The sequence below is a fragment of the Dromaius novaehollandiae genome, chromosome 1 (genome assembly GCF_036370855.1).
Source record: "Dromaius novaehollandiae isolate bDroNov1 chromosome 1, bDroNov1.hap1, whole genome shotgun sequence".
Taxonomy (NCBI): Eukaryota; Metazoa; Chordata; class Aves; order Casuariiformes; family Dromaiidae; genus Dromaius; species Dromaius novaehollandiae.
Window position 1 is genome coordinate 172070799 of NC_088098.1, and position 14304 is coordinate 172085102.

Genomic DNA, 14304 nt, shown 5'->3' on the forward strand with positions numbered 1-14304 from the left:
GGAAAACACAAGAAATTTGACATTGAAGCTGATATATTTCAAATTTCCTATTTCTTAGGAGGAATACAAACTGGCATCAAACTATTGGATTAAGGAGTCATTTTTCTCAACAAAAACAACTATAAAATTTCAACCAGCTTTACCCATCATCCTCCTACTTTTCAAAAAGGAAATATGGAAGTTGTTAGTTCATGTGTAATAAGAATGAAACATAAGCTTCCATTTATGATAAGTAAAAAATTAATTTTTCTCTTCTGCTTTTAATTCTTCTGTAATTCTGCTCCTCTTGAGCCCATCCCAGGCCAGTTGGTCAAATTCCACAAAACATCATTTTTATATTTTGCAAACAGGAGATTTTTGCCAGAAAGGAAAACATTATCTTTCTTTCTTCTTCTCCCCCCCGCCCCCGCCCCGAAAAATAGAAGACTGAAAGCAGGCTTCTGTATAATGTGTGTTTTGTAGAACTTATGTATATTTTAATATAGGTTAAGCTTAACTAATAAGATCTAAAACATATACATGCTATAACAATGCCTTAAGTGAATTACTTAAGAGAAAGATTTGGTCAAAAATTGATGCCCTGTGTTACCAAACAAATCTAGGTCATATCACCAATTTCCCCCAGCATTATCCAAAAGCAACAAAATAAAACAAAGGAGAAAAATACTGCAAAAGACAGTCATAATGATTTGCAATGCAGGATGATGTCTTTTTCTCTTCTATCAGCAAATTCCATTCATGACCTTGGAACATTTTCTCCAAGGTTACAGGAATGCAGATCAGAACTCATCCCTGCACGTCTTATATAACTAAGTTGTACTGGTTCTGTCAGCATACTGTTGTGTCACAACACCACCTCTATGCACTGACTAACTTGGGTATTTTCTACATCTATTCTAGACCTCCCTGTATAGATAATGGACAATTATCACATTAGCTTCCTGCATTTCTGATGTCTTTTTTATCAAAGAAAAGTACCGAAGGTTAATATATCTGTCTGCTCTTTACTTATCTATACTCTTTTTCTCAGTGAAATGTCATTCCCAATTCATGGTTTGAGGCTTCTGGGCAGGAAAAAATAAGCTCAGTCAAAGCCCAAACATAATGGAGTAATCAGAAAGCAAAAAGCTAATGGTTAAATCCAAAGCCACTTATATTGTTCCCCTAAGCAATACTTCAGGCTCAGATGCATTAACCAAAGTTAAATCAAATAGTCATGATGTCTGTATGTTTAATTATGCATAGCCCGAACCACAGCCTCATTCTGAGCCAATCTTCCACAAAGTTATACCAGCTTACATTAGTTAGGATCTGGCCATGTCTCAGCCTAAATCTGCCCAAATCTTTTTCTTTGGTGTACAGCTGCACACTGTGCCATTAAAAAAAAAAAAGTTATGAACACACAAAGATCAGAATGGTTTTTTTCTTAAAATAGCTTGAATGTGATTTATACTGTATTTCATTTTACACTTTAAAATTCTCTTTTGTGCATCTATGTTTCCCATATATTCACACGTGTCTGAAAACCTGGGCTGCTTTTCATGTCCCATGCCTGAGCATCATCCACATCAATGTCTTTGGGTGTCAGACAAGACACTGACTACTGCAGCCCTCGGAGTGGATGGGCAGTTTTAGGTGGCAATCTATGTTAAAAGTGGAAATAAGTTTATAAAATTCTTGAATATATTTTATGGGATCCTAAATTAAGTCACAGACCTTGCAGGCAGGAGTACTTCTTCTCAACTGAAGAAATTTAAAATGTTCATATGTCACTGTTTAGAAATACCAATCTCCACCCATTGTCTTTGAAAAAATCTCAGTCAGTACTGTTCATCTTAAAAGTAAGCATAGTAACTGGAGCACAAAAAGTGTCAGTAAATTGTTCCAGAAAAATTGTTGGAGGGAGCAGGGTTATGGAAAGAATCCAGGTGTCCCAGTTACCCGTTTTCAGCCAGGTGGTCAGATCTCAGCCTTAATACGCAAATGATAGTACAACAGCTTGCATTATAATCAATAATGCTTATATCCTAAGGATCTCACAAAGATCACATATATCAACTTAAAATATTTCCCTAATTGCTCCTCTTAAAAAGTTATGCTTCAAAATAAACAGCTAAAACTGTGTTTACTTTTTCTACTTTTTGCCTGCTTCAAAATTCCCAGTTGCATAAAAAACTCTTTGTGATAGCATTTTAAAAGGTCTCATCAAAAGAAACAAAATGTTCACTTTTTAATTACATGATATAACTAATTATATAGCTGAGGCTTAAAACATGTTATTTCAATTTTCTGTTTATATACATTCACATATATTTCACCAACAAGTAGTATCTATCCATTCATTCACTTAATTTAAATTACATGTCCACATAAAACCACCCACCGGCTTTGCCATCTAGTGTGCAAAGGAGCACTAGAGAGTTATTTTAGCAAGGAAATATTCCTGATCTGTCTCAAGGATTATTATACTGTACTATATTTTCTTTTTCTCTGGTGCTTCCTTTAAGCAAGTCTTGAACTTTAACTTTCCCAGTCCTTCAAATACATAACTTGGTAACAAACATATTATTTTTAAAATTCCAAATGAATGTTACAGATTAAGACAGGAATGGAATGCCCTTATTTGCTTTTTTGGAACGTCCAGTTTGATCTCTGCTATTACATTAAGCTTTTTCAAGTGAAATCTTCATGTGTAATTGTGAATTTTATAATTTGTTGGTATTATTTACTATCTCTATTCATTTTCCTTAATATCAGCATGTCTCATAAAAGAGATAATTCATGAATGAACTTATAGGTGGACTCTCTCTTATATTAGGTTTACTCCATTGTAAATTATTCCTAGGAAGTTTTTATTGATACTTTACACCACTCCAGATGAAAGATGAGTCTAGGCCTTGTTCTGTTTTCAGTTCAATAATATGATTAAATTGCAATGCATTTGATCTACCTGTATTTTTTTCCCAAATTTTTGTAGAATTACATTATCCTAGAACTGAAAGAGATCATGAGAGTCTGCATAGTCTACTCTTGGGCTCTATGTGCTTTCTGACAGGTGTTTGTCCAACCTGTTGTCATAGACCCTAAAGAGAAGATTTCTTATCAGTCACTTCTGCTTTTTTTTATCATCCTTGCTGAGAGCAATACACAGTAATGCATGGAAGAGTATTACTAAAAGATTTCTTGCATTTTTTTCATATGTCTTTAAGATGATCAGCATTAGTTTGTTTGTTTTTGGCAACAGCCTATTGCCTGGATGCATTATACTGTGGGCTCCAGAAAACTGTCAGTGTCAAAATATTTCCAATGTATACTTTATATCTGTATTCAGCCTCAGATGTCACAAGAGCCAAAAACCTTTTCTACCTAAGCATATTGACAAGGAAGAGCACTAAATAGTTTGAAGACTATTTATTAAGATAATTTATTACATTCCCTCCAAATAGGTGCACCTGAAAATCTGTCAAGACCTTCAACAATTTCTTATAGGGGGAGTCTGGAAAATAGGGTTCTTTTCCCCTTTCTTTCGTCCTGTTTTGTTCTAAAACCACTTTGAAGGATTTCAGGAAAACCCAGGTGCCATTGAATCTGTCTTTTAGGGAAAATACCATTATATAGTGCTTTTGAAGCACAAAGCAGAGCCATTTGTTAATATAAGGCTAAGCTGGAGTCACACATGCAAGAACCTGCATGTGGAATAAAACCAAGGGACAGATATTGGTTAGGGCTCAATGTTCATCACAGCCCTTTTTCCTTGAGAATGATGCCAAGAGGTGTGTAGGTTTTTTGCTTTTTTTTTTCTCCTGCTCACGCTAATCTACTGGACATGGATTACCAAGCGGAAATCTTAATCTCTCGAGGTGATACCACATCTTCTCCTATTCAGAGTTTTTCCTTACATAGTTTCTACTAGAAACTCTTGGGTTATCTCCTGTTGGCAGCTTTCCTTCAGCATGTGGGTCGTGAGCCCTCTCTCGCTTATGCTTTGAGATGAAAAACTTTCTAAACACTAAAGGTGGGCATTGTCACAGGAGCTCCCATGAAATCTATTAGCATCCCTTGTCTTTCTGGAAGCTTTTAAGGGAAGGGTGTGGGAGGAGACAAGGGCTACAGGATCCACCTCTGCAGCATGTTTCATCAGCAAGTGCTCCTCTGAGCACAGCCTGAGAAACACTGGCATAGGCACATAGAGTTACATGAGGCAGAGAGAGAGAAGGGAGGAGGGAAGATGAATGTATTCATTTACAGGATTGGTTATGACTAAAGAAAGGAAAACACAATATTTTTTAACAGTGTAATGGGATTCAAAATGCTGATGGAAAGCACACAGCCAGCAGAACAGAAAAGGAAGAAGTGTGTCAAACAGCTGAAGTGATGTGTAGCCATAGAGGGCTGGAGGGGAATTATCATGTCAAAGTATCCATTGTCTTCTAATATAGAAATCAAATGCAACCTATGGTCCCATAGTGACATTGCTTGTCTTCCGGGGGCTACTTTCAGAATTTTGCACTTGTTTTATGTGGGGTCTTGAGCCAATTAATATCCCTGTATTGTACTATTTGAATAATGTGTACGATAATATGTCTTTTCCTCATGGTGCTGGCAGACATAGCTAGACAGACAAGAGAAAATGATTTGATTTTGAATTAAAATGTGATTATTGTATAAATGCAGTATTTCTTCATGTACTAATCCATTAGCAGAAACTAAATATCCTTAATCATTCCACATGTAGAAGTGTTTGTGTATTTTCCTGGTAATCTTGTGTTTCTGTTCTTTCTGAATTATGACACACTATCCTAGGTACATCCACAGTCATGATTAAAAAATATGAAAATCATGTTTGCTTTCTGCAGCTGCCAACTCCATATGGCTTCTCACTACAAGTTCTCTTGAGTGGTACCTTTGTCACTTAGCATGTTATAAGGAGTTACCTGAAAAAGAAAAACACAGAACCACAAGGAACATTCTTAGCTGTTTTAGGAAATTTTTTCCAAGACCAAAATTATTAGAAAAAAACTCTAGAACCTATAGGCCAGGGGAATATCTTAAACTAAGTTTTGGGGTACTAGTGTGGTTTATATTCCAGGCCACACATAATGTCGTTTCATTTCTGAGAAAATGCAGGCTAAAAATTAAATAATTTCAGTTTGCCTAACTTTCATAATTTTACTTGATATTACATGATGATATCTTGTGGCATCACACCAATGCCATTCAGTTTCCCTAAGCTCTGCAAAAACTAACACAATCAGAGGCTTTCGAGTATGGTCAAGCCACTAAATATCATATTTCCTGGCCGAGTCACACCCAATCAGTCCCCAACACTCAATATTTTAATAACTCAGTTACTGCCATCAAATCAAAGGCAACTCTGACTATAATATGTCTAAAAGACAACTGCAAAAAAAAAAAAAAAAAAAAAAAAAAAGTCTTGATGAAAGAGCATAAGGCCTTTACTCAGGATAGGTTCATTTACTACCACTTTAATGTAATTCTTAGCCAACAAATTATTCACTACTATTATTAGAAAAACCACCTATATCCATTTGTATGAGACAAAATTCTTAACAATCTTTTCCTAGGACTTTGCCCACTCCAATGAATTGCATAGCCAAGAAAGCAGAAAAGCTGGTGTAATAAAAGAGGATATTGAGCTGGAGAGTCTGACAACAAATTTAGGAAGAGAATGTCATGCTTGTTTCCATTAGGAATGTCACTTATTTCTTCTCACGTAGAAAATCCACATTTGTTTCTGTTCTTCTTAAAATGTGATATTAGCAGTACATGGGGAGGACGGGTAGAAGTGCTGAGGTGCAGGACTACAGCAAGGATCAAAAAAGAGGTGCACCCAATGTGTTGTGGCTGCTGTTACAAGATACAGAATGGAGCAAAATATAGGATTTGAGGGATGTGCTTCAGACCACTAGGGTAGCAGTGCTTGATCCTTCTCAGAGGAGAATGCCCTGGCCCAACTGTCTTCAAACTGGGACTGACAACAGGAGACCTGTTGCTTTTTCTGATGCTCTGTTCTGTCCCTCCTTCTGAGTACATATATGGGAATGGTACCCTGGGGCTACAACATCCCTGGACAGCCTTGCTTGCTGGTGTATCCACACTATGCAAAACAAGCTTTTTTTTTTTTTTTTTTTTTTTTTTTTTTTTTTTTTGGAGAAACAAGGGCAAAAACAGGAATTACCTTCAGATTATGCACTGTTATACATTGCATAGCATCTGGTGTCTCTCATGTAAAAACTGGTTGTGATAATGAAGTAATCTGTGAGTCCCTCAAAACCGGTAAAGGAAGAAGACTGTATAGCTACCTCAGTTAATCAATCTCAGCATGCTATTTAGAAGCTATTCCACATGCTATACAGATACTGTAGACAAAAATTTTAAAAAAATATATAATAATGCTAGTGCGGAAAAGTAACAAAGGATAGAATTCAAATCCCATGCATCAGTAATAAGCAAGAGAGGACATGTGTAATATCAGCTCACCCAAATGAACTAGTAAGCTTTTTAGTCCAACCACACTGGTCTCATAGCAGCTTCCACCATTTCCAAAAACTTCTACCTCCCCAGGGCAGACTGCCCTGCTTCCCCACTTCTCATCATTGGCAAATTACCGCGTTTGACCACACAGACTTCTGTTCACTCCAGCCTTTGTCTCGAGTTCTGACCCATTTTTACCAGGTGCGTGAAATATAAAGTGTGGTAAAATACAGAGCACCACAAATTTCAGTACACATACAAGCCTTGAGCAATTAAGCCACAGAAACTAACTGCAATTGAGCCCCATATCACAAACAACCTGAAACCACTAAGTCGACAGATGCTGCCACAGACCCAGGCATGTTTCAGGTTTTGCTTGGTGGGGCATTGTTTTCAGGGCACACAGTAAACATCCGTAGCTGTACTGGCGGCATTGTGTTCTGCACTCCCACACACTGCTACCTTTTTTGCACTGGCAGCAGAGTTGCATTCATCCATGTCAGCACCATCAGGCCTCTTGCTTACAGTCAAGCTCCATTTTCTTTGAAAAAAGCTCTCTGCCTGGCTGTTTAAAGGGATGTGGGGATTTCAACATGCAGCAGTAATAGCAGAGTCAGTGGACTTCAAAAGATATCTCTGTTTTCTCTTGGTTTTCCAAAGGCACATTCTGATAGGCAAAAGTTAAAGCAGTCCCTTGTCTGTCACACTGAAATCAGTACTCAGGTGAGCCAGGATTTCTCTCTCCTGATTGCCTGTAACTTCACTGTTTCAAGCAAAATGCTGCTCATTTATTTTATCATAGGCTTACCACGCCAACATCTTCACTACCTTTAAGTCACCTCATTAACTTTCCATCTTTCAATCTGTCACCCAAAGCCATTTTCTCTCTACCTTAAATATCTTTCATGGGTTAGTTCCACAATGAAAACCTACAAATGTGACCAGTTGTCCTGCAGTGCATCACTATGGCCAGCTGAGGTTTACAGATTCTTCACTTTTCTGAAAATAATTTGCTTTCTCCTATTGAGTCCCCCTGTGTAGAGAAAGGCCACCATCTATTCCTGCTAATGTCCTGGGGTGTTAGGGCACAGAATAAGGCTTTATTTTTCCTGATACTGGATAAATAGCTACAGTGTTGGGCTTACTGTCACTGACTGAGAGTCTCTTAGATCAATTCTTTTTATTTGTTGCCTTGCTTCCTCATCACACCTGAACCCCTCTTTTTGGTCTCATATCTTCCACTTTCTTTGACATTCACCCTGATTGTGACCCTCAATTATTTGCCCTCATGTTAAACGAAAATAATAATAAATGTAAGGGAAAAGGGATTGTCTTTGTGTAATGACTTTGTGCACCAAAGTCGAGCCTTGTATGCCTCGTATGTGCAGGCTGAACAAGGCAGCATTGTGTAACATCACAAAAGGACACCTTGCTGTGAAAGTCTTGCAGATTTCCTGGGGCCAGTCTGTCATCAGAAAAGTGGAAACATTAAAAGCAAATGCAGAAACACTGAGGAAGACTCAAAGAGGAATGAATATTTCACAAAGCTACAACAATCTGGAAATAACTGTAATAAACAGAGGGTAACTCAGAAGTTCACAGGCATCCAAAATAATTGATTTCTTATTTGTTTTCAACACTGATTATAATAATCATCATCTGAATTTTTGCCAGTAAAAAAAAAGTGCAAAGACCTTTTCATATCCCAAGCTTATGTTAGATGAGTGATATAAAGCCTCTAAAAGTAGCATTTCAAATGGACATGGTATGCTCTATGCATACCAATAGCTTGCGGTAAAAAAGACTGATAGTAGCTCAGGTCTATCTAAAAGCACAGCATCTATATACGAAGAAGAAACAGCTCTTTTCCTGAAACCAGAAGAAGTGGAGTTGTTTTACTGTAAGAATCATTTGCATCTTACTACAGGAAGGAACAACAAGTTGTCTTTACTGTCACTCATATTTTCTCTAAAGCAGTTTGACAAAAAAAAGATATATTCCTTGATTTAGGAGCTTACCAATTCATAAGTTGCTGCAATGTTAGGTTTTTGTGGTTTTGCACTGATGCTTTTAAAAAATTAAACTAGTAGCTCTGTCATAAATGATAATCCCACAAAGCCAGACTGTTTCTGTTTATTTATTTATATTTTATGTTATAGGTTAGGCTCAAAATAATCCTGCCTTTGTGTCATCAACTCTACATCAGATAGTCACAGATCCTAGTGCAGCATTCAGTGCCACCGTTTGCACTGAGGATTACCGCTTTCAGCATCCTAGGACAATACAGTGATTGAATAGGACCTCCCTTTACATTTTGCTTTTTGTCTGGGGGAGGTGACTGCAGTTACTTGTGGTTAAAATTCTAAAATAGGCATCTAAAGTCAAGATATAAGGGGGAAAATGTTACATCATCTAACTGAACACCATCTTTTAAAAAAAAAACTGTCCAGCTTTTTCTCTTGCACTCTCACCTTTGATAGCAGGTCTTTTTTTGCATTGTGCCTATAATAAACAAAGAAAGATGGAGAGAAAGAGAAAAAGATGGAAAGAAAGGGAGAAAGACAGCAAGAGAGAAAAAGAAGAAAGAAAAAAATAGAGAAAGAGTAAGAAAGAAAATGAGACAGAAAGAGAAAGAAGAAACGTTTGTAAATGTTTTTAGACTACAGATTATTCATTGGTGAATAGGTCTTTATACATGATATTTATGTGGTATTTGGTTTGTTTTGTGATTTTGTTTCAACTTTTAAGGACTGCTGTTAATGTGATTAATTAGCAAGAATTTATTGACTAAAAAATCTGCACAGCCAAACATATATGATTTTTAAAATGTATTTTTTCAGGTGAAACTATAAACCAGGGTCCTAATTAAGCCCTGCTGTTTCCTGAGATTTTGTGTGCACTACGCTGGGAAGGAAAGTTACATGGAACTTTACTTGATCATGGAAGAAAAATCTGGAGAGTAAATTCAAGCATTCTATTCAGCTTTCAAATATAGTCTTTGCTTGAGAGCTACAGCAAATTTATGCCCATGTTAAACATTAAAGCTCTGTTATGGGGCCAAATAAGGGAAAAACTCAAATCAACTGAAACATCATGAGGGTAGAACTTCAGCACCACTGTAGCAATCACTAGCATTACCAGATTTACCCTGAAATACTATGATTGATCACAGAGTTTGTTATTCTGACATTCTATTACACGCATTCTCTTCCCATTACTTCACTAAATGGGGAAGCTTATTTTTTATAATACAAAACAATTTGTAATAGACAGAGTGTATTAAAAAGGGATTTGAAGATTTGAAATTTGCTTTGCAGGGAGCTTGTGGGTAGCTATAGCTGAAACTATACTCCACTGAGCTCTTAACCACTTCAAAGGGGAAAAAAACTTTTTAAGAATTGGGTTTTTTTGCTAACATTAGCATAATCACAGATATAAGTAAATTTCTGAAAGGATCTAGGTTTGTTTTTCCTAACTATGAGGTATCTGCACGGCTAAGGCTCAGATATACACACACACAAAGGTACACGCTTAAAGACTGTCAAAAAATACTACCACATTAACATAGTGCCATAAATTACCATGGAATCCATAGAAAAGGAGAGCCAGAGCTGCTTGAATTACATAGGATACTTTTTAATGTGATTCAAGAAGAAACTCCAAGGTTGCTTGTTAAAAAAAGGTCTGAATTCTATTCAGATATATGCATTTATAACCAAAACAACCTAACTCACAAACTTTTAGAATAGATCTTTCAAGGAAAATCATAAAAAATTCTTGTTGACAATGTCAGCTGCAAATCTCCTCTCATTTATTTTTCACTGAAATACACGCAAAAGAGTCTGGATGAAATTAAAATGTGTGCATGCAAATGTATTTTTACAGAAGCTATTCTGCAGCTGAATCTCCTGTGTCTAAAAAAGTTAGCACTGAAAAAGTGATCATCTTGTCTGTCATCTGCAAGTCCCTGCCTTTCTCTTTCCCCCTGCTCCATACATAGCATATTTTGGAAAGCTGTAAATTATTTCCATTTTCTCTCCTGTGATTATTTCCATCTCATGTCTTCTACATGGAATTTCTAGATGCAGATCAAATTCAGGATGTAGATACTTGTTTTGGAAGTGAACAGCCTAAAAATTTCACATAGTATTCAGCCCCTTCTTTTTAATTTTTTTAGACATCTGTATCTGACACAACCTGACATGATCCCAACAGGTGAAGTTTTGCTAAAACCGGCCTTGAAACAAGGCACTTGGGCTGCTGCAAGGTGCCTCACAGACTTGTTTTCTTCTCTTCTTTAGGCGTCAAGGTGAGCTCCAAAAATCCCACCCCTCAACATTTCAACTGTCACATACAAAATACTCCCATCCTTTCCCAGCTGGGAGAATGGGGAGCCGTACAACAGGGCAGCACAAAACAATAGAGCTGTGACAGCCAGACGCCCACCCCCCCCAGCACACTGCCCTAACAAAAATCTCCGTTGACCCCCTTCAGCACAGTCAAACTTGCCTTGTCATCATAGCAGCATCGATGAAAGACCTGTTCGAATGAATAAAACATTAGGATGTACCTAGTCTATCCAGCTGCACTAGAGAGCTACATACGAGCTGCTTCTTCTGGATGCAGCATATGTAGCATGGGCAGGAACATTAAAGAAATTAATTTTAATTGGATCTCTCAAATCTCTTCAGCTCTTCACTTCAGCAACTCTTAGCACAGGGAGCATTTCTAATGAGATTGAAAGGTATTTACTGTAGTAGAAGTCTTACCGAAACAAAACCTGAATTTTGAAATATTTTCCCTGTTGCCTCGACTTTGAAAAGCCTTAAATGACTGTGAAACATGTTTTTTGCTTAGGTTTTTCCCCTTTTTCAGCAGGTTTTAGGCCTTGGGCTATTGGTATCCAAGTAGTTAAAACTACATCAGCACTAATAGCTATGAGCTCATCTTGTATAAGCACATTTTTAGTTAAACACCACAATCTTGGAAAAAAATGTTAGTGTGCTTAAACAGCCTAGCTCAGAATAGCTCACAATATGACGCATACCACAGGAAATAAAGTGGTATGAGGCACCTACAAAATATTTTTCAAACAAGTCATTGAAGCTGTAAGCCCCATGCCTCAGCTTTAGGAAGTCACTTATTAAGAATCAACACCAGCCGTGCCAAGCTAAGCTCTTGCTCTTGGTGATTTTCCAATTGAATATTCAGGGCCCTGTCTCAGTCTTGTTTTCAGGGAAGTACATGCCTGGAATGTTAGCAAGCTATTTGCTGGAAAAAATGCCCACAACAGGCCCAATGTTGATCACATTAATGCGTTTGAGTGGGTATAGAGTGCAGATGATTGAAAGTGCTTCCAGATCTTGGTTGCCGGGGACAAAGCAGGCTCTGTTCTCTGATCTGATGGTCATTTTTTTCAGCAGAGGATGTGGTGCAGGAAGAGGGAACAGTGCCAATCTCTGTCTAATGGTTCCAAACAGGGCCTGGGCCTAGCTCTTTGGATGCTGATGAGTGGGAAATGAAACACAGATGGGTCAGATGGGTAAGGAGAGGGGGGATTACAGGTCAGGCCAAAGAGTTGGAATAAATTAAGTGCTTATGAGGTACAGAATGGCACATTGTTAAAGTAAATGGACAGGGAAAAAACATTTTGGCATTGTTAGGCGCAGCGAACAGAAAAAAACATCCCGTCTTCCCAGACCACTTTAGTACATCACATCCTCACTGGGATTACCGCATGTTTGATATATGAATTACTTTCTATAACGTGGGCACTTCACAGCTGCAACATTCTGTAGTACCCAAGAGGAGCTAATTTTCCAGTAAACACTTCTGATGTAATTTATTGAGAGCAATACTTTGGTTCGTGTTTCAGAACTTAAGATAGTCAGCTTCCTAATTCCCTAGAGATTTCTGACCAGAAGGTGAGTAATTGCATACTCATACGTTGCAGAAATCAAGTGACAAAAGGAATATTCCATGCATTCTCAACTTATTGGGTCTATGTTTGGTTTTATTCCTTTTCAAATTTTTGCATCTGCATGAGAGAAAAAGATTTTTTTTTTTTAAGAAACAATCCAGAAGGTTTCTGGATAAGAAACAAAACTGGGAGATTTTCCTGGAAACACACATCAGCAGTTTTATCCTTTATTCTGAAAAAAAAAGATATAAAGTTTTGATTAAATAATGCTCACGGGGGGTTGCTACACTTTTTTTGGCATCTCTATTCTATACACAAGGACCAAAAATGCATTGCCAAACTCCCTGTTGACCCGTACAGCTGTAGCATTAAAGATTTGAAAACTATATTAATAAAACTTGAGAAGGAAAACTGTGCCTGTGAATTTGAATTGTTTTTTTTTTTCAACCGTTCTTTCCTCATGTCCTCCTTTAATTCAGTTTCTTTCTTGACTATGAGTGTTTATACCTCCTGCTAATGTGGTAAATATGGCAGACGTAATGCCAGTCCTTCCACACAGCATGGCTAGAAATCAAGTGAGTGTTCAGAGCAAGGTACAGGCATGTATCGAAACTGAGACTGCACCTAAGAAATGTCAATGTTAGTGAGAGGATGATTAAAAGAAGCCCTGAATAACATGGAAAAAAAAATCAGATCCTATAGATGCAGTTTGAAAATATTTTTTAAAGATGTTAAGTCCTTTCTGGCACAAAAAGCCAGTTGTCTCATCAGCAGCAGAATTGATTAGGACTGGTTGCCCACAGATATGTGCCTACCTTTCTGCTCTCAGTAACAGCAACTTCTTACCATGACCCATCTGAATTCATATCCATTGGTAACATCCTCTATCACTTAATACCCTATTCTTTCCATGCCTTCCTTCTTCCCAAATTATACACCCTAGCTACCATCTGGGTAATTCAAGCCATTCACACAGCTAGATATCCTGATGAGCCACACAGGACCCACATCCTGACTGGCCAGCTGGCATTCCAGAGCAGATAAAATGGAGGTAAAAAGAATTTTTGTAATAGAAATTAGGGAAATAGGAAAAGAAAGAAAGAAAAAGAAAAGAGAGACAGAGAGAGAAATAAGTTCTTGAGAGACAGACGCACACATATGAGAAGCACTGCTTGTACAGCAAATAAAAGAGGAGAAGAGAAAGGAAGAGCAGGCTATCACAATATCAAGCCCAGAAGCATTCCTGAAAGGTGGCCTGCTAGAGGTACAGTGTAGACAATCTTTTTATGAAATGCTTTTAGAAATGTTCTGCTGCTGCCTGATCAAGAGAGTAGCTTAGATTTAGTAGTAAGAAGAACAGGGGAGGCACAAGACCTGTCTGAAAGATCAGTATTTACCTAGCCAGAGGGGAATCAGGAGAGCTCAGCCTGGAACTCGGTATGCCTTGCACTCCCGTACAGTACTACACTGTCTGAGCTCTACAGTGCTTCTCATGGCCAATGGGCAAGGGTTTTTTTTCCTTTTAGGTGCAGCGCTGAGAAAGTGGTCAGACATATATAAAGAAGAGATACAGACATGCATCTCTAAACCTTCTAAATCCCCATTCAATGCAGATAGCTGTTTATTTGAATAACTGCAATTAGCCTTTTCTTCACCTTAACTCTCAGTTTTAAAACAGCAGTATCAGTGGTTTCAGTCCCAGTTCAGATTGAAAGAATTAATGTTAGAAAAATATAAGAACCTACAGTTCTCATTGTTCCCTGTAATAGTTGACTTAAGGTCCTTCTAGAATGGAGCATATATTGCTTACCTGACCCTGACCATTTGACATTACCATAAGGATATGCCATACAGCGGGGGCAATGACTTCACTGGCCAACCCTGGTCAT